This window comes from Corvus cornix, chromosome 3 (genome assembly GCF_000738735.6).
Source record: "Corvus cornix cornix isolate S_Up_H32 chromosome 3, ASM73873v5, whole genome shotgun sequence".
Classification (NCBI taxonomy): domain Eukaryota; kingdom Metazoa; phylum Chordata; class Aves; order Passeriformes; family Corvidae; genus Corvus; species Corvus cornix.
Genome location: NC_047056.1, coordinates 101047111 through 101072106, shown reverse-complemented (window position 1 = coordinate 101072106; position 24996 = coordinate 101047111). Strand labels below are relative to the sequence as shown.

Here is a 24996-nt window from a genome sequence, read left to right as displayed (position 1 = left end):
TCAAATTGCAAAGGCAAAGGTCCTACAAAATCTACTTTAGTTTAGCATTCTGAACAACCAAAATGTGGTGCTGCAATAGCATAGTGACTAAATATGCTGCTGCTGAGCTTTGAAAAAAATAGTAAAAATTTTTTAAAATAAAGTATTTATTATAAAATTACATAATTAAGTACAATGTTTGCTCTTTTATCCTCAGTATTTATCAAAAAGCCATTCTGGACCCAAGTCTGCCAGAATAATAATAAATTCATCAACAAAATTAGGACTCAATTTGACAGATGTGTGATTTCTGATGTTATGCTGAAAGCAATGTTAAAATCTTTACCATTTTTGACACCTCATACTACAGAAAAGAAGCTGGAGGGAAACACTGTCATTATGACATTTTGACCTAGTTTGGCATTTTGTCTTGTTCTTTTTTGAAATCATGATTGCATGTTCTGCAGCACATACACAAGTAGTATTAGTAGGAAAGGCAATCCAGAGCAATGGAGCTATTGAAAAAAGCAGTACAAATTGCACATAGTATTATTTCAGTTGGTTGCTGGTGTCCCACGCTTTTCAAACGCGCTGGGCATTGCTCTCGCATTTGAGTATTACCCATTGTACAATGTCCCTGCAGCAGAGAACAGTCTCTCATGATCGAGAGAGACTTAAAGAACAGAGCTCATGCGACTGGATGAAAGAATGGAACAGCACTCTAAACAGCCAGCAGGAACAGTACAGAATGGTGTGTCTGAAACACCACAGCCGGACAGATTGCACCAATTGGCAAGTTAGGAGCAAGCTTTTATGTAACAGCAAATTTCTTCCCTTTAACAGGTGGCTCGTACACAACTGCCAGCATCTATTTTCCCCTGTAATTATGCATCCAGTATAGTTTACATACACATGTCATTTGTCCAATAGCAGTAATAATTTCATATCAAAGACAGTCTTTTTTCTAGACATTTGATAAAGGCTCTTTCAGAAAAATATCGCAACTTATGAAGCATTACCTCTATGACAGAATAGGGGATGAACTATAAATGAAGAATGCTCGAGGATTTATCCTATGCAAGGAAACGTGAAAAATTACTGAGTAATAATCATTACTGTTGCTTGTCTGCAAGCTGCCTTAGACTCAGGAACATCATCTCTGCCTAAAGAAAAGTATGAATCAAGACCATAGGAGGGCCCAGATCACTTTCAGGTAGAAATATTACCCTTCTTCATTGTCTCCTGTGCCAAAAACTCTGAAGAAGAAAAGGCAGGAATAATTGGTTCACAGAAAATAACCCTACCTCTTCTAGAATTCTGTTATCTAATTCGCTCTTTCTAACATTCTGACTGATGACTTCTTTCAGTGCTTGACATTATGGACTTAGAAATTGTACATTATTATCTTGGCATTCAATTACTAGTCTATAAACTACATGAACAGCATCTTCCCATTAAGGTGATATCCTTTACCAAAGCAGAGCTTTATAGAACTTTCTCTGATTGAATAGGTTTTTACTTTATAAGCAGTTTTGAAGCTTTGCTTCCTTCAGATAAATTTTATGTATCACTTAATTATTTTTTTTCACACGACAGTGTCCCAGTATGCTATTAAGAAGTCCTTTTTAAGCAACAGCTATATTCCAGTGATGGATAAAAATAAATCAGGTGGGCAGGTACTACCTGTGCATACATACCTACTAATACCTACACACACACACAGAGTCTTATGTGTTCTTAGGCTGAGGCTCAGTTATCAATGCATAATAAAACTTGCTTATTTATAGTTTTCTTCATCAATTGACATTCATCACTCTACTTGCATGACCTCCCAAGAATTTTGCATAAAAGGCAAAGACAAAATATGTCCCTTACGCAGTAATATAACTTCTAGTTATTGCTATTCGTCACTTCTCTGTATGTCACATTCAACAGTCCTTAGTGATAGACTCCAGAGAAATGAGTTTATTGGAAGGCACATGCAGATGAAGCCCCTGCCATTAGCACTACTCCACAAGGCAGGGACTCTCACTCAAGTGAGGTTGCAGCTTCTCAGGAACCCCACCTATTTATCAGCTACATATAAACTGGGAATGTTGCTCCTTTGCCATGTCTATATTGCTAAATAAAACCAGGCCACTGGTGGCTCTGTGGCACAATCATGCCCACTCCCTTGAATACATGTAGTGCCCTATGGCTTTGTGAGCATATGAAGTGTGGTTTGAGTCAGAATTTTGATCAGTGACAGGGCTGTATTGCAAGTCATCATAGTGATGCTTTCACAGCACGGAACTGAACGGCTGTGGAAAGCTTTAGTGGGGAAAAGCTGCTGGGACAGTATGTGAGGTCCGTGTGCTCTGGGAACAGTCTCTGGTGCATGCCATTCCCAGCCCAAGCACTGCCTGGAAGACTTAATGACTGCCACAGGCCAAAACTGTACCAGGAATCACTCTGGCTGGAAGTTCCAACTCAGGCTCACCACAAACTGCCTTACTTAGCTTTTGAGGTTCTGCCTTCAAATTCATGTGCACCCTGGTCAGAGTTTTCCCTTCTTTGCCCTACTTTCTCTGATCTCTTTTTTACTCACTGTCTTTTTAAAACTTGTTGCTCTCAATGCCCTCCCCAAAAGTGATACACATACTCCACTTCCACCTACCTCCCCTTTCCAAGAACTGGAATATTCAACAATGAAACAACTAATACTGACACTTGGAAACCACTAGGCTTTAAAATTATCATTGTTTAAAAGATTAAGAGGTTGCATTTTGAGACTGTTGCAAACCTGTAGATACTATAATGGTATTGCAGCTGAACATATACCCATGTAATAAGACACATCATTTTCTTTACCTTTAAACTTCATAGATTAAGTAAATACAGGAGCAAGTTGAATATCTGATTCATTATAATACTAAAGCTTCTACATCAACTCCTGATTTTCTGTGGGTAGATTGTCCAAACTATGATTTAAGCCTTGCGTTTCCTCCCTGCCTTTGGTTACATACAACACTATTGACACTGCTCATGCCACTCAGCAACAAATTTCTTTAGGCTATTCCCATTCTCTTCACAAAGAGGTTCACATTTTTTATGTGTATCCTTATCTGTTTGTATTTTTTAAATTGTTTTTACTTCCTCTCTCTTACTCTGTCCCATCTGTGTGCAGTATCAATGAGCACTGACTGTACAATGCTTGCTCTTCATTTTCTGAGGCAGGTCAGACTAGACATGAGATTCAGCACATGATAAAGAGAAGAGCTAAATAGTTACAAGCCTTAATTTAATATATAGAAATTAGAGGTAGGAACCTCATTTTGTAGGGGAGCAGATACATTTTGTTGCAGCATCATATGAACTTAGGCTGCAGCTTCTCTGCACATGAAACCTGTGTTACCCAGCAGCATTTCCTTTTCACTTTTTTCCGTATTACTCAAATTCCTGTGTGGTCTCCCATGGTATGTAACAGGTTTCCCATGTAATTCTTTCTGATAAATTTGTGACAGAATCTAAAGATATTGGTAATCAATACATCTCTAGATATCCATGATCAAAACTCTTTTCTGAAAGACTATTAGATCAAAAACTGGCTAAACACCATAGGAGAACACTTCTTCAGAAATTACTGTTAAATTCGTATTTAACTATTTAATCTAATTGTACCATATAAATACATATATATTTTTTTTTTTTAAAGCCAGAAGAGAAGCAATAGTAACAGCAAGCCATTTCTTCATTTCAGTTCTGTTGCATGATAATTCCAGTGGCTACCTTGCTTCTTTTATGAGGAAGAACATTGAATCGTGGAATCACTGAATGTTTTGGGTTGGAAGCAACCCTTAAAGGTCATCTAGTCCAACCTCCTGAGCAGGGACATCTTCAACTTGACCATGTCACTTACAGTACCATCCAACCTGACCTTGAATGTTTCCAGGGACAGGCACCTACCATCTCTCTGGGCAACTTATGACAGTGTTTCACCACTTCCATCAAAAAAACCCCTTCCTTATATCTAATCTTAATCTAACCTCTTTTTTTAAAAAACCATTACCCCTTATCCTATCACAACAGACCCTGCTAAAGTCTCATGCGTTGAACATTCCATCCATCAAATCCATATCTCTCCAATTAATAGAGAAGGATGTTCTTCACTCATTGAAAATATTCTCTTCTGAAAAGTTAGGGACAGGGAAGTTTGCAAAATCAGGATGCAGCTATGACAAGAAAAAACACAGATGTAGTAAGAAAAAGATTAAAATGCTATAGGAGGTGCAATACTTTGTTTTCCATGTTTTTTCCAGAAGTAGCATTATATGGTCTATTATAAAATATATTAACTATGGAGTGCATAGTATCAGTGTTCAAGATCCATACTCTGAAAGTGAAAAGCATTTGGACTCTCAGAGTAGCAAGGAAAATGAATATGACCATGAAGCCTCTCTGCGGTCACTCAAGCACGCAAGCAAACCTGTAGCTCTTCATCTTCTTTACTAGATGTGGGCATAGGAAGGTAGTAATGATGAATCATCTAGCAGCCCCAGTTTTCAAGTGCAATATCCATCCAAACAAATAACAATTATCCCAGCACATCTGTTACTTGTTATAAACTTTCGTGTAGCAAGTGATATTACTATCCATGTTCTCCCAGTTAAACTTAACTCATAGATTTATATCAAAGTTTTCTCTTTAGTCCTAAATTACAGTAAAATGAAATATGGTAGAGAAACGCAAGGTCCTTAAACAGTTTCATTTCAGACTTTCAAAAACACATTGCACTTACACTTTTAGCTATATGAAAAGATGTCTCATAACCACCTGCTAAAAAATCCCAGCTCCTATTTCCTCTGTTTAAGAGAGTTGTCGATTCGACCACAGGTTTATTTTTAATACTTACATTACCATTTGGTTTAAGCATCTTCATATTGAATTAATGTTGTTTCCTTATGACAATAATGCAATTATGTGTATTCATGTGGTCTAATTTTAGTAAAGATTTCAAGTATATTCTAATTAATTATATACTCTTAGCAAAATGTGTGCAGCAGTGAATTCTAAAAATTGGGTTTATCAAATATTCCTAGAGACTGATCCATAGCCAGAAATTGTACTGAGCCCTCAGTCCCGCAAAGAATGTTTTTTACATTGTGTCTTCTTAGTTTAAAAAGGGCAGCAGCATTGCACAATGACACAGGCACTATCATTGGCTCTGAATCAGCTAAAAACCCCCAGAGTTTGCTTCACAGGAATTACCAGCACAGGCCCATTTCTAGGCTGCCTTCCTCTCTGTTGGTCCCTATTTTAGGCTTAAGAGGCTCTTATTTTGCTCGGGCCCAGTTGATTACGCCAGCTGTTCACCATGAGAATTTGCAATGTCTCTGCAAAACTGAGGGTTTAAAGAGCTCTGATCTCTAAAAAGAAATCCAAAATAACAAGAAGCAAATAGTATTTCTTTTTCTCATAACATTTTATTGCATTTAGCACAAACAGCTCACAATAGCTGTTCCTCCACCAGTGTACTAAAAGGACAAATGGATTTGAAATATATTATCTTGAAAATGATGGCATAACACTTCCAGGCTTCAAAGTCAGTATTTCAAGCATGAATTGCATAAAATATCATCTCCCTCTTGTCTTTAAAAATACCTCAGGGTACATATAATACATTAATAAAACCAACCAAACAAAAACAATCAACAAACCAAACTTCTTAGCAACTGTTAAAGAAAGGTAGGGGGTTTGTTTTGTTTCGTTTTCTCAGATCAGTTCTCCATAAAATGTCCATGAAGGCAAAAAGGAATTCTTTGAAACGAAGGCCTCATTACTTATACATTATGAAAAAAACATTAAAATTGATTTTTGGATGTGCAGTGTCTAATTTATAGGCTTGACTAATCTGCATTTTTAAAAACTAACAGATTTTTTTACTGGTTAGTGCAAATGTTATTGATCCGCTTTCTTGCTGAATTAATAGCACTATGATAGGACAACTCGCTTTCTCAGCTTTCCCAATGTTTTCCTGAAAAAGAGGCCTATTACATGGCAGGGGGCAAAGGACAGGCCTTGATAACACTGTTTAGACATTTCTTTGATGTCCACAGGCATCATCCTGGACAACTGACCACCAGAGACAAAAGAGTACTCTTAGGCTGCTGGAAATCCCAGCCATTCTTCTCACCACCTTTTGATATCCCAAGGCTTCTCTACCCTGACCTCTGCACTCTGACATCCCTATTTGAAGGACGGTCAGAAATGTCAAAAAATTCTTTCCAAATTTAGCCAATGAACTAAGGATTTATTTTGTTTTATCACAATTGCTTCATGTCCTAAGGTACTTGTGGGAATACCAAGAAGATTTTACAAAGAGAGTAGAAGGAAAAGTGTCAACAAGAAAAAAAACTTTTGAGTTTTTGGTTTTGATACCACTCTCAAACATCTGCCTTCTAAAAGCCAACTGCTCTGTCTAAAATGCCTTGACAGTGCCATCATGATGCTTTGATTGTGCACATGTACCCACAGTATTTCTACCTAATCAGTGTCATAGAGAATTCTACTTCTAACACGCAGATGTTGCTTGCTGACATAACTTCACTCAATAAACATACACATTTTAAATGGTGTGCATGTTGTATGCTAAGGACTGATACAGATTTTTATACATTCGTATTTTATAACATTTTTCAAACAGTGTTTCTCTCTAGACACCTGTGTTATTGATAACTGGAGCAGTTTTCCCATTTTCCAGAATATTTAGAGAATAATTTTCCACAAAACTACCAGAGATTACCATGGGTGCTTTTGAACAGTTTCATTTCCCACCTTTCTGAGGGATTGAAATTGAACAAAATGGTCAAACAGAAATAATACACATCCAGACAAAACCCTGGAAGTCAGGCAAACACCTAGAGAAGCACCCTTCTCCCCTTCATTATTATGGGAGGTCCTACTGAAAACCCACTCTAAATATGTAAGTGAACTCACATGTACAAGTAAAAACTCTTAACAAGACCAACCTACTGAGGATCCACACATATGCACAAATTTGGAGTTTAGCCAAACTAGTGACTATATTCGGTCTCTTGTGCTTTGACAACAATTTTTGTAGCACACTGCTAAAATATCATCCTGCCATGAAGTCCTATTGCTCGAAATGAGGACAAAGTCTGCTCCAAAATTTGATGGATTTCACAGTATACAATCTTCTAAACTAACTTTGGTTTAATAAACTATGCCCAAGTGGTAAATTGTTTGGCTTTGATTTTTTTTTTAAACTGGCATTGATACTATTTTTTCCTACACTGACAATATTCCTCCTAATTTAAAAGTCAGTGATGTACCAGTGTTAATGCAACAGATAAAGGGTAACAGATAAATGTCAACATTTTAAAAATAAAACTATTCATCATTTATAATGCAAACACTGGGATTTATAATGCTTGTTTTAAAGCCAGTTCTAAATCACCTTATATTATCTGCTCAGCTTAGCCAATGTTTATTTACTTTAATGTCTGTCAGAAAAGAGTGAAACTGAATTCACAAAAGGAATGGTGTGGGATTCAAGCAGCCAAGAATCTTGACATCTTTAAAAACTCTCTTCTCCTCTATATTAGTTTACTACCATAAAAAAAATAAGGCATAAACCAGCAAGAAAAAAAGTAGCAAAGAGGGGGAAAAGATGTGTTTTTTTAGAAGTTTTAGAATTCATAAAGTTCTCAGACAAAATGCTGATGATAGCCATATAAGGGCTGTTCAAATTGATCTTTCTGGTTTTGGTGAGTTTTGAATTAAACCAGACCCCAAGGATTTCTGTTCAGTGATAGATCCTGAGGATTTATGTTCAATGTTTAATCTTGTTTGTTATTTTTAAAATAAATTGCATGTGCTTAAACAGAACAGGGGGCCTGATTCTGAATCAGAGCCCTCAGAGCAGCTCCAGCAAGAATGTAAATTAGATAAAGTTAAAACAGGGGGAAAAAACTTAATGAACCCCAAGTCTACAAATATTTTCATTTAACTGAATCCTGACCATGGATCATTCAAACTACTTGTGAACAGGCAACATACGTACAAACCTAAGGTCATACCTATATAGCAAGAAGAAAATACTGAAAAATCAGTGGCACTAATTAAATGCACACAAGGCCATCAACAAATCTTCCACTTCTGGCAGTGCCCACTGAAAGATTCCAATCTATTTTATAGAGGCTCATTACTGCTCTGCTGTTGGAAATTATTGCCCTGCCAGTTTTACACACATTGTTTTCCTTGTGAGCAATCTCTGACCCTCTTTGGTAAAAAAAGTTAACACTGTTATAGTAATAAATCTTCACCAGCCCTATTAATTTCAAACAGAATGGATTAGGAGCCATGCACAGGAGCAGCTCAACTGGCACAGTCACCTCTCTGGCAGAAGTGCAGTAAGGAGTTATTAGGGGCAGGAACCATCTCAGCCAGCACAGTTGCAGTCAGAAGAGGATGTGTGAATAAAGCCTTAGTAAAACACACTAGCTTTTCATGTGCATGCATTTATACACAGCCCTGAGTGTTGGCAAATTCTTTGGCTGCAGTTACACTTAATTCTGATGCAGGTAGAAGATACAAGGAACAGATTATTCCTTTGCAGTCCTGCTGTTTGTCAGACTATTTCTCATGCATTGTGACAGCGTCTTTAGGAGTTTCCAGACTCTCATCACATAAACTAACAAATACAACTGTGAAAGCAATTTCTAATTGGATATATCAAAAATTGCACCTTAAAAAGAAAAGTTTATTTCATCCTGGACCCACAGAAGCACACAATGGAAAAAAAAACCAACCAAACCTCAGAAAGCTTTCCCTGTAGATTAAGATCTATTTGCAAATTTAAAGGGATCATTCTTACTGAGTAAAATTTAGCTTGAATTCAATATAGCCTTTTTTCTTTAGAAAGTGAACACAGTGCCAAAGAAACAAAATTACACGCAAAAGCACTGCCACCTAGGAGTGAACGGACAGCGAAGCAGCAGAGCTAATTTGAAATGGCAATAGCACCATCCATAAAGCTTTGTTTTCTTGCTGCCATCCTAGACACCATTACTTCACACCCAGACTGACCTGTCAGCACGACCATACACCTCTACTGTTACGAGCATCTGGCTCAGGAAGAGATACCAGGACTTTATGCCCAGGACTGGAGAATTGCCTGAATTCACACTGCAAGACCGTGTTCACATCACCTGATGCCAGGCCAAAGTGTCTCTGGGCCTCAGCTGGGCCTCCATGGCTGTAACTATTTGTGTGTGGTCTTTTCCCCAGTCAGTTTCATTTCATTATTATGCAGGCTGTATTGAAGCTTTTATCAGAGCAGCTTTTTTTGGCATGGAACTAAAAGCATGCAATACATGAACGGGGATGTTGCATCACATTACACACAGAGTAGGAGACCTACTTCAAGAGTATTAGAGAATCGTGTGGGATTAGGAGAGTCGTAAGTAATTGTGTCATACACTTTGCCTAGTGGGAGCACTCTTTGAAATAAATTAGCTCCAGAACAATGCTTAAGTTTTTCCTTGGAGAAAAATCATTGAATTTCTGTAAAAGAGAACCCAAGAGAGAATACGTTACACAGTGAACATTGTCAGTGGGCTGAAACCTGGGAATGAACTCAAGCCAAGTCACCTGCCCCACTTGCTGCACTCTTTTTCACACCAACTGATACTCCCAATTGGATCCCTCAGCTGACTTTGCCTTTCCCTTGTGCATATGAAATGCTGGCTGCATAACAGAAAGAAAAAAAATAAAGTAAGCATCAGAATATATTGGGAAACTTCACTGGATAAAAGAAAAGAAGACACACACACAAGGAAAGACATAGTAACATCTATAGAAGACTATCCACAATCACTGCCTGAAATTTCCAAATGTTAGTATTTTAACTGAAAAATGTAACCTGACCTTTTAAGATTGTAGGGATCCTTTAAGGCACAGTAATAACTAAATGCCAGAAATGCATAGGTATAATAAAGCATTTGCTTTTTTTAGGTACTTTAAAGTCATTATCTAGACCTTTATTAGGCACATCTATTTTATAACATATGCAGTGAGAAATTCAGTAGAAGACCTGAATTATAGCTGAAGAATATTACAATTTTCTAAGCTCTCTACTAATCAGCCAAACTGCAAATAAAGACATGTATCTACTCTGATATGAACAGTACCTGGGATCATTGGCTTCCCTGTATGGGAAGGCAGCCCATTAGATAGATTTAGCCGCCATACAAAAACATCCATATGCGTATTGATGTTATGGCTTGATGACTCAGATGGATGGGAGCACAAAATTATTCAGATTAAGCAATCTTCTAGATCATACTAAACATATGTGAATTAAGCTATAGAAATATATGGCAGGATCATATCAGAAAAAAGGAATACTCAGTGGTGGAGCAAAGACAGGTCCATTAAGGACTAGCAGGTCCATTAACCAAAGAAACTCATTAACACAGCTATCTGAACTGGTATGAATAAGACCAGTTTTTGCATCAGCAAACCCAATATCTGCTTAATATTCCCAAGGAAAATACTGTATTTCCCTTTTATTCTGTCACCAGTTCTAAGCACATCTTCCCAGAAAATGGCAACACTACCTGATTTCCTAGTTGTTCCTCCTATTATTCCTCTGAACAGGAGCCCTTCTCCCTTCTGTATTAAAGCTCCATGTCACAGTTAAACTGGAAGAGGTAGGATTGTCAGTGTAGAGCAGACAATTAGAATAGATGGTCAGTCTACTGCTTGTAGACCAGTACATGAAATTAACAGCTTGCCAAAAATCCCTACTTCCATCTTCCCAGTCCACTAAAAGAAAATAAGATTATGATTAGGTTTGATGGAAGAGGAAGTAAATGGCAGAAGAATTAAAGATATGTAGAGCATGAAGCTGGAAATGCAGTTTACAAGATAGAAGTGGTTTAGTGCAAAGTAACCAAAAGTCGCCTTCTTTATGAAGGCCTCAAAGACAAAAGCTTTTAGCCATGAGTAGCTATGACAGAGCAGCTGAAGAAGCATGCATGCAGTTAGGCGAGGGTAATTTACATAATTTAAAACATATGTAGTCTGTCTAGGCTTTAAACTGTTGTTTATGTACAAATTGTAAAAGAGCGTATAGTTCAAGCTGAGGCCACATGAACATATTGGTACTAATGTTCATCAGTGGGCTGATGTAGGCAAATAGGAGATACTCTAAAAATAGAAGCTGTTATAATTCTGTTCTTTCATCTCTTCCTTAATTTCCTTGCTGCCTTAGGCATGGAGAAAAATGGCAGGTTGTCTTTTCTAAGTTAAAATACTGTGAAATTCACAGCTGACACTTCAAAGATGCTCAAGATAGTTACATAAATTCTATTTCATACAGAACAAAAGTCACTGTTATTTTGGAGACAAACTTCCCAAGATTCTTAAAAGATGACATCTTTTTGTAAGATGACAAGATGAGGGCTCAGAGTTATAGTACATGGGGTGTCATCAGACTAGCAGCCAGTCACCCATGGGGTTCAACAGGGCTCAGTTTTAGGGCCAGTGTTATTTAATATTTTTATAAATTATCTGGACAGAGAAGTAGTTTGCTGAAAAACCTAGGTAGGAGGAGCTGTGGAGTCAATCGAGGGTCAAGAGGCCTTATAGAGAGAGACACCTACAGAGATTAGAGAGCAGCAACAACCAAAGGAAATTTAACAAGAGCAAGTGCTGGATTCTCCATCTCGGATGGAGCAATCCTGGTTACACGTACAAACTGGGGTGGAGAGAAGCTCCATGGAAAGAGATCTGAGGGTTTGGATTAATGGAAATGTGAGTCTGTGCCCTGGCCAGCCAAAAGGGCCAACCATGTCATGCGAGGCACAGCATCACAGCCATAGCAAGCCTGTCGAGGGCAGGGATTGTCCCTCCTTGCACTGCATTAGTGCGGCCTCACCTCAAATGCTGTGTGCAATTCTGGGTGCCTCAACTTAGGAAGGACATCAAACTACTAGAGTCTGTCCAGAGGAGGGTGACAAGATGTTCTCAAAGGCAAGACTTGAGGAGTGGCTGAGGTCACTTGGTTTGTTCAGCCTGGAGAAGACCAAGGGGGACCTCATGGTAGTACACAGCCCCCTCAGGGTGGACAGCAAAGGCAGAGGTGCCAACCTCCTCTCTGGTGAGCAGTGAGAGGTCAAGAGGGAATGGAATGAATCTGAATCAGGGGAAGACAGCATTATGTCGGACATTAGGAAAAAGTTCTTTACTGAGATGATGGTTGGACACTGGCACAGGGTCAGAGCACCAAGCCTAAGAGAGTTCAAGGAATGTCTGGATGCTCTCAGTCATATGATTTAGTTTAGGCTCTCCTGTGAGGAGCAGGGACCAGATGATCTATCTGTATGGGTGCCTTCCCAATCGAGATATCCTATGATTCTATGCTTTTACTATATATCTTCTTTCCTGTGGTGTTAATAAACTTTCTACAAATAATTTTTCATTTTTAGCTACTGCATAATTATATAAATATGCCATCAACATAATTACAGATTGCTTCTAGTACATGAAGTACTGCTGTAGTGTTTAACTAGAAGAAAGTTATTTTCTTCATATAACACTCAATCAGCATATTTCACAGCATATTTCCTACAGTATACACTGTCTAAATGGCAATTTTCTTTTACTGTTTCTTCAGAGATATACCAATGCCAATGTTACTTCTTAGACTTCCTTTATTCCTCACATAAACATTTAAGCATGAAAGGTAACATATGGATAATGGCAACTGAAGGCAGACTGAAAACAAACCAATGATCTTTGGAATCCTTAGGTGTAACTATAGAGGTACAGATACAAATACCTATAAAATGAGCGTAAGTTTCTCATAAGAAGAAAAGAAAATAATATACTACAATATATACTAAGAAATACTACAATATGCTAAGAAAATAAGAATTTCATTAGTATAATGTAGTATTTCCTGCCACAGTCTGTGTAAAAGAAGTTTTGAAGTTTTAGTCAGATTTCCCAACTGACTGAATCATTAACCATCGTCTATGTGGGAAAAAAGCAAAGAAATATTCAGCTGTAGTTCAAGAAGCAATGCTTTCCCTGTGCACAGGTAGAATACATGAACACAGGCATGTTTTTGTGAAAGTAGGGATGTTTACACATAGATTTTGGTTTGTTTTCGTTCCACTAGCCTTTTATGCCCCTCATGTAGCTTTTATTCACATGAAATAAATCCCTGGCTGTGCCTGATCTCAGCTGAGAGTAAGTAGATGCTTTATTTTGTATGAAGGTGAAAAAAAGGAGTGACAGATCACTTATCATTCACTGTGCAGGCTTTGTATTCATTAGAAAAACCACAATCAATAAGAACCAAAGGCAATTTTCCCCTAAAGATAACTATGCCCAGCATCACTAGAGGGTCTTGGAGTCTCACAAGCTTTCATTTATTAATAAGAACCACCTTTGAAAGTTTACAACTTCCTAATCCAAATTTTGCTTTACTTAACTCTGCTACGTAAAATGCCTTTTTTTTTTTTTTGTTATATAAAACTATACTGTTTTTCTCATGGTTACTTTTACAGTGTGCAAGTTCCATAAGCTTCAAATGCAGAAAAATTGCAAATGTCTGACTTTGCCACTTTTCACATTTTATACAGCAATCACTTCTGGGTTCTGGGGACAGGTGTTGTTTTATTAAAAGAGAATGGAAGCCAGTAATTTCTTATACAGAGTATATTCTTACGGTTTAACAAGGAAAAACAGAATTCAAACCATTGTTTTTAACTTGCTATTTCACATTAGAAAACTCTTTCCTTAACTTTGTGCATATTATGCATAGTTTTATTGAATAACATGAAATCTCATCTGAGAGATTCGGAACTATTGTATCCAAAGACAGACTACCCTAACAAGGTATTTAAAGACAGACACAAATAGACAGTAGACTCGAGGCATAAGTGAGAAGAAAAACCGTATATTCCCAATACCAAGGAATGCACACGTTTTTAACAGAAAATAAAAACATTGTGCCTAATTGATATTCACAAAGCAAAGATGATCAGAGCCTAAGTGAAATTCCATTCCTAAATCATTCCTTTCTGGGCTTGTGCTTATTACATCTTCTGTCAGGAGCTAATCTCACGTGACAGGCCTGATCCAAAGCCATTTGAAGTCTATGGAATGTCTCTTCCTGACTTCAGGGAGCTTTGCATCCAGCCCTTATAAACTTCAAGAACAATACAATTCATGGAAAAGTTGTTTTAAGAGAACAATAGCTAACTATTGTCTCAATAGAAAAGAATGTTAGCGTCAAATGAAATTTACCTGCAATGGTAGATTTGTGTTAGGCTTCTTTTGTTAATGTTTCTTTATACATCTAACACAGCTAAAACTTTCCAAAGTGAGAACATGTCATTTCTTTAACAGAAGCCACAGAAAATCAAAACTGTAGTAAAAACAAAAACAAGCAAACAAACAAAAAAAAGAAAAATAAAAAGATCATTTTGTACTAAGGAAACAAAAGATCACTTTTAGGCCTCAATTAATTCAATGTTTACTTAAATAGCTGTACATTAAGGACAAAGCAGAACAAGAGGTTTCAAAAATATATCCACTGTTCCTGAAGTCAGCAAATCAAAAGATAGATTAAAGAGAAAAAAACAACCAAACAAACCCAAACTAGTATAAGCAAGGGGGTGGGCTGACAGGAAAGCAAGTTATTTTGTGTTTTCTGTTCTAATAAAAATCCTGATTGTCTACTAACTTAAGTAAATTTCAAAGCTAGAGCTGACAACTACCACACCAGACGTGGTAACCAGTGTCAGACTGTTACTTATATTCTGAAAATAATAATATAACTGAAATAAGCCCAGAAAGAGCAATTAAGATCATTGTAAAAGCTGGTGGAAGAGAAGTCCCATTGCTGGGATGTGGCTTTTCTCTCATTTGTAAGAAAAATGAGGCAATGTAGACCAGTACAGAACCTGATGTTGATCCACTTGTACCAGTAAATTTACACTGATGAAAAAGCAAATCAAACTGAAGTCTACCACCTCCAAGTTCCCAATGCACCAGAGAGGTGGTTCCAGCTTCCTCCCTCACACATCAAATCAACTCACTACAGCTATTTTAGTTAGCTAATGTTGAGATGAAAACATAAAAACTTCCAATTAAGCACAAATATTCCAGAATGTCCAGCTTTGGAAAATGATTCTATATTTCATTGAAAACAAAACAAAACAAAACAAAAAGTCATTAGGTCCTAAAGACTCTCATTCATAAGACATACAAACCACTGCTAATTTTCTCTGCAGGTGGTTCAACATGTTTAACAACAAACACTGGCACTATAACTTTTATTAGTTAATAGTTTTCAGAAGAGTCTATGAAGTATTAGATCTAAACAAATGTAGCCCATACCTCAAAAAGTAAAGTAAATGAGACAAAGCACAAGCAAAAGGCATACATCAGTTTCTGCAATGTAGAGATGCTATAGTTTGTCTCCTTCATTTAAGCTCCCAGTATCCACAACTGAAAATAAGCATTTCACTTTATAAATACACTTAATCAAATTGCTGATTTTTTAGTCTAAGTGGATGAATTACACAAAAGTAGAAATTCCATTTCAGGCCAGTACAAAATTGTGGTTTGGTTTTTTTCCCTAAATGAAATGAAACTGTATTTCTCACGTCAAATACCATACCTTGTTTTGGTATCACAAATATTTTCTTCAAATAATTGTCAGCCCATTTTGTTCGACTTTTTAAATCACATTATTTTGGGAATTTTGCCCTTTTTTCTTGTTGTTTGCTACTAACTGCATTTTTGAACTGAAACACTGTCCTAAAATGAAAAATAAAACTTTCAAGTAAAAACAAGTCAAAACAATATGCAGACTTTAGCTTTTCTTTTCTTTTTTTTCTTCTGGCATGCACAAAGTAATGAATTGTTTTGTTCACTCCAAAACTATATTTTGGGTAAATAAACCATTTGTATCCTTTGTTAAGTCTCATTTATCCATGTATCAGTTTTGCTCCTACACGATTCTCTCCTCTTCCTACACAGGCAGTTGGGACACAAACTGCCCGCACCTAAAATATTGCTGGCTGGTGTCCCGATCCCCTCGGACCTGCTCTGCTCCCCTCTTACTCCGTTCCTGTTGCTGCTGGGACCAACACTTCCCTAACCTTCGGGAGACCTGGGCTTCCACTTACCCCCCTGCCGTCTCTGAGCATTCCCAGGTGCTGATAATCTTTTCTATTGTTGCTGCTGCTTCCCCTTATTTTGGCAGAAGCTTCAGCTTTGCAAGTTGCATGGATCTTACCTCTGAGACCCTCTTTGTTGCTCTGTCTGCGACCACGCTGGAAGCAGGGAGTGATGGATATTAGGAAAGCATGAGGCTCCCCTCGCTGTTTAGCAAGCGTGGTCTGCAAAGAAAGATAGAGATGCTGCTCTCTCCTCCTCCTCCCCCCTCGCTGTCCCAGCTTCCTCCTCCCTCCTCCTTGCTCCCTCCTTCCTATCCACGAGCTCTAGCTCTGTCTGTGTTCCCACACAATGCGCTACCTCTCAGCACCAGCTACCTAAGGTCAAGAATACAACCCCTCACCCTTCCCCCGCCTTTTCCTCTCCGCCCAGGCATCCTCACCCCTGCTTCCCACGGAATATGGTATCTTCCCAACCAGACGTGCCTTATTCGGCTCTGGGGTCTAAAGAGCAGACAATTTCAGCAGCCCCGGGGAAAACAGAGTTATAAAACAGAAGATGCATGGGGAAGACCAGGGATATAAAGGGAAAGTGGAAGACGTTTGAAGAAATTGGAAACTTTGGGAGTTTATATGTGTCTTTAAAAAAAAAAAAAATCAACTCCCAGTAGCCAAAGCCTGACACTTGGAGATTAGTTTAAGAGATCTATACAGATAAAGAAAAGTGCCCTGGATAGCTAGTTATCTCCCAAATCCAGCTTACCTATTGTTTATGCTCTTTGTTTCTCAAGCTTTATTCTAAATAGCTTTTTTGTAAAGAAGCTTCCAAACTTTTCCCCTGCAAAGCCATACTTAAATACCAGCACACTCTGATGATGCAATAGCAAATGAAAGGGAAAAAGGAGCCAGTAACAATTTTTAAGATTATAAACTATCAAATAACCCCTTTAAGGTCACAGAAAACACAAGCATAAGTCCTCTGATTTTTCAGCTTGAATGACAAATGGTCTTTTTTCACTTTGAGCAGTTATGGTGACCAGAAGCACTTTCGGGCAACCAGTATGTGGCTCCCAAAAATCACATATAATTACAGCTGACCAGCATGCTTTTCTTAATTTTAGACACATGATAAAGCAGTCCTTCTAAAGTGTTTATGTTTGTTACAGAGACTCTGGAGAGAGGTAGGTGATGCTAAAGACTTCTAAAAAATCTTGATTGCTAAAGGTTACACACCTTATTTAGGTGGACAGGATCTCCCTCTGGAGGCCTTGAGGGGCTCCTGGCTCTCTCCAGTGATGTATGGTTACCAAACCATACAGATAACAGTACCACTCCTAAGCTGTACCAAGGACTAAGCCAGAGTTTTTGTTTTAAGAACAGGTAAACTTCAGAAATAAAGAAGATTTAAATGAGGAGAGAGAATCAGATTTCTATGTATTTTGGTGCTAAAATACCTTATAATATCATCTGGATGCTTTTATAGAACACTCCAGAGATGTCACATTATCAGCACAATTTCTGAAGGTCAGAACTTCTTTCTGGTCAGCAAAGGAAGCTTCAGAATGGACAGGTCATTTGGAAGTAACATATCACCAGGACTGGAGGTTTTTTTACACAAAATACAAAGCTGCCGAACCACTGGCTATAAGATTAAGACATATATATAGCTTAAACCAACTTCAATACTACAAGAGTAAGTGGATCACCAATGGCTGACTGATGAGGTGAACACTGCTGTAATGAAGCTTGATGCCTTGTACAGCACAGAACAGAGAAGTGACAGAAAACTATTCAGGATACACAAATGTAGACTGTGAAATGTTGCAGGTGTATCTCATAGTAGGGGATGATTGAAAAGGCAGGTTCAATTAAGTACTAATAAATGAAAAACAGTGGATGTGTATTACTGCAGGCCTAGGCCCTAGGGTGCCTAGGGTGTATCACCGTGTCCCGCAGCCGTAGAGAGGAAGAGGAGAGAAGATCCAGCAGGCAGGAATTGTGCAGCAAGATTGGTTTATTTAATTATTTTACAAACTCTTTTATAGACTTTTTTCTTCATGGTCTAATTGGACAAGGATCAGCCACCCCTTGGGGGTGATTGGCTAAAATCCTAAAACATCCATTGTCAAAATATTTTTCTACTATACCATAAACAAGACTTTTCAAGGTTGCAGGTGGCTTGGTTGTTTACATAACTCTGCTGCCTCTTCTGTGAGAGAGAAAAGTCTCTCACGGACTTAGAAAATAGCAAGAAAACCCTTGCTAGCAGCATTTTTGTATCTACAGATGTGCAAGAAAATATCTGCCCTGTGGCTCTAACAAGCCATAGTGGCACTCAGAGCCAAGATGCTGACAGTATGGGTACTCTACAGAGATTTGGAGATCAGTGGGAGAACAAAAGCAGCTAGCCAGAAGAGTCATCTGTCCAGAGAGCGGGAGAAGAATGGTCAGGGAACTAAAGCTGGGTCCAGCTCTCCTCAGTCTCTCCAGTGCAGGAGCACACCAGAGGCAATGGGCATGCCAGTGGCACGAAGTGCAGTCCTTTCTCCTTGCAGCAGACAACTCTTTCTCTTTGAATCAATGTTTTTGCCACTGCTTCAGCCAACAGCAGCAGCCACAGAACCAGGCAATCCCAAACACACTTCCTCCTTACTATCTGCTTTTGTCCAGGTTCAGGGAAGTAACCTGGCACAGAGAGAACGGAGGGATGTTGCTCCCAAAGCCACACTTCACAACACCACCCTTTGATGCTTTTTTCCCTGCTCTTGCTGCAGCTGCCAACTGTATGTGCATAATGATGGACTCCTACCCACTTAGTAAAGAGTGGGTTTGAGCACCATAGACAGTTTTCTGAAAACAGCTCAATGCTCCCTAGTTGCCCAAAAGGCACACACAATGTTTTAAGAAAAGAATAGAGAATAAAGAAGAAAATACCAGTTTGACATTGCATTAAGTCTACACTTTAGACTTCTTGTACCCTGACTGGATATCTGATCATGGGATCATAGTTAGCATCTTTGAAGGGACCACTGGAGGTGTCTAGCCCAATCTCGCAAAGACAGGTCAGCTATGCAGTGAGTTCACTTAGGGCTTTATCCAGTTGTGTCTTGGAAACTTCCAAGGATGAAGACTACACAACCTCTCTGGACAATCTGTTCCACGATTTTATTGCTCTCATGTTGGGGAAAAACTTTCCTTTTCCCCTTTCTTTTTTATTTCCCCTTCAGATTACAATGTTATTCCTTTCAAATGTCACATTTGAAAAGGCTACAGCAGAACAGAAAAGCAACATACAAGAGTGACTAGACATTTGAAATAACTTCCACACAAACAGGTTACATAGGTTAGGAGTCTTCAGATTGGAAAATTGGTAACTGAGCTGATAAATATCTATGAAATTGAGAATAATATGGAAAAAGTGAACTTAAAAGAAATTCTTCCAGTTTCCCATAAAACAGGAATTACAGAGCACCAAATGGCATGATTAGGGAACATATTTGAAACAAAAACGTTATGTTTTTTCTAACAAGTTGAAATTATAGAACTCACTGCTGTAGAATGTAAAAACTGATCATTTTTACTTTCCTATAATTATATAAATTATCATTTAAAAATAATAATTTATTATTATTTATTAGAATTTGCCTTCTGATCAGAACCAACTCAAGGTGAAGAAAAGGAAGCTCAAGAAGACCTTATCACTCTGTACAACTACCTGTAAGGAGGCTGTAGTGAGGGGGGTGTTCATCTCTTTTTCCAAGTAATAAGAGATAGGATGAGAGGAAACAGTCTCAAGTGGCACCAGAGGAGGTTTAGATTGGCTATTAGGGGAAACTTCTTCACCAAAAGGGTTGTCAAGCATTGGAGCAGGCTGCCCAGAGAAGTGGTTAAGTCGCCATTCCTGGATGTATTTAGAAGATGTGCCAGTGTGACACACAGTGACATGGTATAGTGGTGTACTTGGCAGTGCTGGGTTAATGGTTGGACTTGATGATCATAGAGCTCTTTTCCAACCTAAATGCATCTCTGATTCCAAGGTTCCTCAGTACTGCAGGCAAAACTGCATTTTGCCATTCCTCAATGGTAAAACAATGAGTAATGGTAAAACAATGGTATTACCATTCTATTTTGTTGTGGTGGAAATGTGAGAGGATGGGAAGGACAAGAAAAGAGGCAGAAAAGTCTGCTTAGCTTTAATCCTCTGGGGCTGGAGGTGATCTCATCTTGCTGGAGGCCTGGGACCTGTTTACAAGGGGTGTTACTCCCTGCTGGTAAGACATGGAAGCACTGGGGCTGGACTAGCAGAGCATGGAAGAATGCAGATGCCTCAAAAATGGAAACAAGTGCTTGAGTTTTTCCAGTGGTTTCTGCTTTTCCAGCATCTGCCTACAGCTTGCCCCTTAGTGGCAGGTAACCCACTTTCCCAGAATCTCTTTCTCCTCCATCTTCCCTCAGCACAAGCAGGTGCCCCAACATTTCTCATCCATTTCAAGTTCTCACTGCTATGAGATAGTGAGAAACTGGAGGAAAGGATGGCAGTGGTCAACCAACTTCCCTGATAGGTTTGAATGACTTTTATGCATCTAGACACAATCCCACCATCAGTGAATGTGCTAAATCATAAATCTCAGTGTACACATAACAGCGAGCTACTCTGATTTCACGCAAGCACTGTAGAACACTTTCTCATAAGACAAAATTAAATAATAAAATAAATTTTAAATAAAAACCCACCAAAACCAACAAAAATATTAACTTCAAGGATACTTTGAAATTCAAGATATAAAGATAACCACTTTATGAGGACACACTTCAACTTTTCCACACATTTAAAGCTAACAAAATTAAATAAATCAGTGAATTTTACACCACCTCTGCCACAGAAAAGATACAAACAAAAAATATAATAATGCCCTTTTGCAACAGGAGTCTTCTTCTGTTGATAAACTCCTTAGTATGGATGAAAACTTCCACCAGGTTCTGTAAAGACCTTTCCCTAGAAACCCTGAGGCTCTGTCAGATGATGGCAAATGGCTTGCTGCCAAACTTCCAAACCTTCCTAAGAACACAATATTCACTGAACCTTTTCAGTAGGACACTGGTGTTCATATACAGCAAGCACTTGCTATTTACACAACCCTAATGTCACCTTAAGGGTCCTTTCTCCATCTATATAATTTATTTTCTGAATTACACATAGAAGAAGCAGGAGGTTCAGTTTCTGTCATGAGCTAAGCCCTACATCTCCAATGTGATACCACATCCATGATTTTTAAGTGTCATTCAAGATATGACAAAAAGGAATGCTGTTTAGCACTGTGCTGCTCCAGTCCGATTAACTGACTCAATCTTCCTCATACTCACACAAAAAAAGGGAAGAAATAAGAGATCTGCCTTCTTAGATTAAAGGATGACTACTTGCCATGTATACAAGAAGAATTTTTTTCCAGGCAGATTAAGCTGAGCACATCAAGAAAATTCTACTATTGCTGGAAACAGATTTAAGTCATTACATTTTACAGCATAAAAATGTATACCTTTATGCAGCAGTTAGGACCTTAGGGAGGCTTGGAAGCTTATACAGACTGACATACTAATATACAAAAATATGGATAACTCTATAAGCCCAAGTAGTTTGAATAGGTATTTACAGCTATTGCTGTCTTTCATCGTTTTGTACTTTTGCACTTTTGCAGGAAGTTATTTCCTCTGGCTCATCTTTTCAGCATGTGCACCTAATGCAAGATCCAGTCACAAGATTATTAACATGAAAGGGAAGATTGCATTTGATACAGAATTGTAGAGTTTTACAGAAGGTGGCCTTGGCTTTAACTGCAGAATGTTGCAACCACTATGTACATAAAGAAAAAAAAAGGTATCATAAAAGGTTATAAAGGTACCTGATAGGGTATATATTTCCAATTTCAGGATCATATACATAGTCTAATAAATATTAATAGGATATTCGTGTAACAAAAACAATGGGAAAATAATGTGATTAAAACAAATTTTTGAGTATCACAATGGCAATATAAAAACCACCAAAAAAATCCCATACTGCATGAAATTCAAACCTTTCACCATTTCAGTGCTGCATGAGGTTCACCAGTAAAAACTTTTACAAAGCAGTCAAATTTCAGTTGCTCAAAATAAAAGTAAAACCTACATGCCTAAGTAGTTCAGGGTAAAATACTAAGTTACGCAAGTAACATAAGAAGCATTTTCAAGAAAATTATGTTTTGACTTTCACATCCAGTCATTAAAAAAAGTTAGTGAATCCACTATTCTGGGAGGTTTTGATGGTAAAAGATCAGATTTAGGAAATGAATTATTGCCCCCTGGTGGGCAATAGAATCAATGTAATGAAAAAGAAACCAATTTCAGATAAAGAAGCAAATCTTTTATTTTAAGAACCATGTTTTGTACAATTAATGTCTGGAGGTATTAAAAGAATGCACAGTCATTTCAATATGCATTAAGATAACAGTAAATGAGGAATAATTTACATTTTCATCTACAGGAGTAAGAAAGAATGTGTGATGTTTAATTATCAGCTTTATAAAGCGTAAATAATAACACACTAGAATAAAACTCTTTATCAGCAGAAGGCTACAGCAAAAACTCCTGATAGTCGAGTCAGTTACTTCAAAATCTAATTTTCATTTAAAAGAGTAGTAAGGCTTTTTAATTTTCACATAAATATAGAAAACTCTTCCTGAATCTGAATCTGTGTGGGGCTCTTCTCTGCTCCATTAGATAGGTCATCAGGCAAGGACAGAGAGGCACGGGAACAACAGGATTTGATCTTATGACTGGCTAGAACAACAGCATAGTTAAAAGTTGAAGCAATGTTTTCCACATGGGTTAATACAGGAATTCATGTATCCTAATCCTCAAATTATGAGTTGTTAGCCTCCTCCTAATATCTGACCAGCCAACAGCCACCAATTCCTATTCAACAACTTTAATACTGCATGGCACATTCTTGCATCACCTGAAACTAAAATATCTACTAAAATATCTACTAAAATATCTATCCTAGATATCTACTCCAAACCATTTTGCTGTTCCAGGCGGAAAAAAACCTGCTTTATCACAGTGGGTTTATACAATCTGTAATTGCAATGATAAAATACATCTTCCAGAATACAAAAAAGAGAGAAATGTTAATTCCTTATGGAACTATGTACATCCCCACAGAGAAGTTAGCAATCAGATTATGTTGCCCATACAAAAATGAGCATTTTTACATTTCCATGTAATCATGTGTCCCTTCCAAGACAGGAAAACATGCACCTGCAGCAGTCCAACCTTGCCTTGCAATACTGACAACCAGCATTTGCATGACATCTTTAGATGCACAACTCCAAATCTCCTGAAACACAGACATCTTGCCTTTGAAGAGCTGTAACACATTTTTTTCTTTTATTCTTTTTAATTCATTAGAGCACAAGAACAACTCACCTTAGTTCTGTGCTTCTCTACAAGGACAATTATTACCGCAAGTACTTGACTGAAAATTGGTTGTTATGAAGAAAACTCCATCCTCTATCAAGGCATCTGATATATCATTGGTGATACCATAAGCTGCTCTAAATGAATGGCTAACTGGAAGGGCTATGAAACACATAGCAAATGAAAATTAATTCAGTATTTTTTCAAGATAATAGTGTTAGTTGACATGTTAGGTCTGACATATTAGAATATGAACAAAGTTCTTTATGGTTTTGAATTCCTCATACCAGACTGGCAGTTTTATACATCCAATGAAATCAGGGAAGTGACTGGAAATTTCACCTGAAGTATGGGTGGGAGAAGCAAAATAGTTCATAATTCTTTAAGCAAAAGAACTCCATGACAGACTTACCTGCTGTAGAAGAGAGTTAATTGCCATAAAGAGCAATCAAGCAACAAATGGGCTGTCTAACAAGGAGCAGTATTTTAAAGAAATGTTTTTGTCTGACAAACAGAAGTTATCTACGCAATTGGACATTTTGAGACTACTGCTGAGGTTGGCAAATGAGCGAGGCATCAGTGCTTGGAAAACGTTACCAGAAGTATGGAGGAAAAGGCAGGAGCAATGGAGCTGGAATTTGGGAAAGGATGTTGCTGCGAAGTAAATGGACAGGCTTAGTTAGGACACGCCACATTTGATGGCTCCTGTCAGGCCCTAGAGGAATACACCTTGCCCTTCACTCACAAACCTCTTGTAATTAATTTATTTCTGATATGGGCATTCTCTCTGTGTCTCTGCTGTGAGCAACACACACAGTTTTGGCTGCCTCATACTAGCAAGTAATGACAAAAGCAGGTAATTAGGCAGGAAATCAATACTAATTATTCTCACACCTACTTGCATGGCAATGCTCAGAATGCTTTCTCCTTGCTCATGCTGTTACCTGGAGGAAAGAGAAACCTCCCTCCTTGCAGTAACCAGTGAGGACCTTCTTCTTGAGGGCAAGCCGTATGAGAAGCAGCTGAGGCCACTTGGACTGCTCAGCCTGGATGAGACTGAGGGGAGGCCTCACTGCAGATACGGCTTCCTGCTGAGGAGGAGGGGCAGACCCTGATGTCTTCTCTCTGGTGACCAGGGACAGGACCTGAGGGAATGGCCTGAAATTGTGTCAGGGGAAGTTTAGGCTGGACATTACAAAATGGTTCTTCACCCAGAGGGTGGCTGGACACTGGAAGATGCTCCCCAGGGAAGTGGTCACAGCACCAGCCTGACGGAACTCAAGAAGCATTAGGTAGGACAATGCTCTCGGGCACCTGGTGTGATTCTTGTGGTGTCCTGTGCAGACCCAGGAGCTGGACTCGACGA

General features: G+C 38.3%; 1 protein-coding gene across 5 annotated transcripts in view; it reads right to left on the bottom strand.

The window, feature by feature from the left end:
• The window catches only part of GREB1 (growth regulating estrogen receptor binding 1), an 89655-nt gene extending 73170 nt beyond the window's left edge, over nucleotides 1-16485 (bottom strand). For 4 of the 5 annotated variants that reach the window (XM_020584194.1, XM_020584193.1, XM_020584195.1 and 1 more), the window contains exon 1: nucleotides 16298-16480. The gene's annotated coding sequence lies outside the window, so the exon portion shown is untranslated. Of the gene's footprint in view, nucleotides 1-16297 lie in introns of all 5 variants that reach the window. The other variant, XM_010393310.2, reaches the window with a different exon arrangement.
• Nucleotides 16486-24996: the final 8511 nt, after the last annotated feature.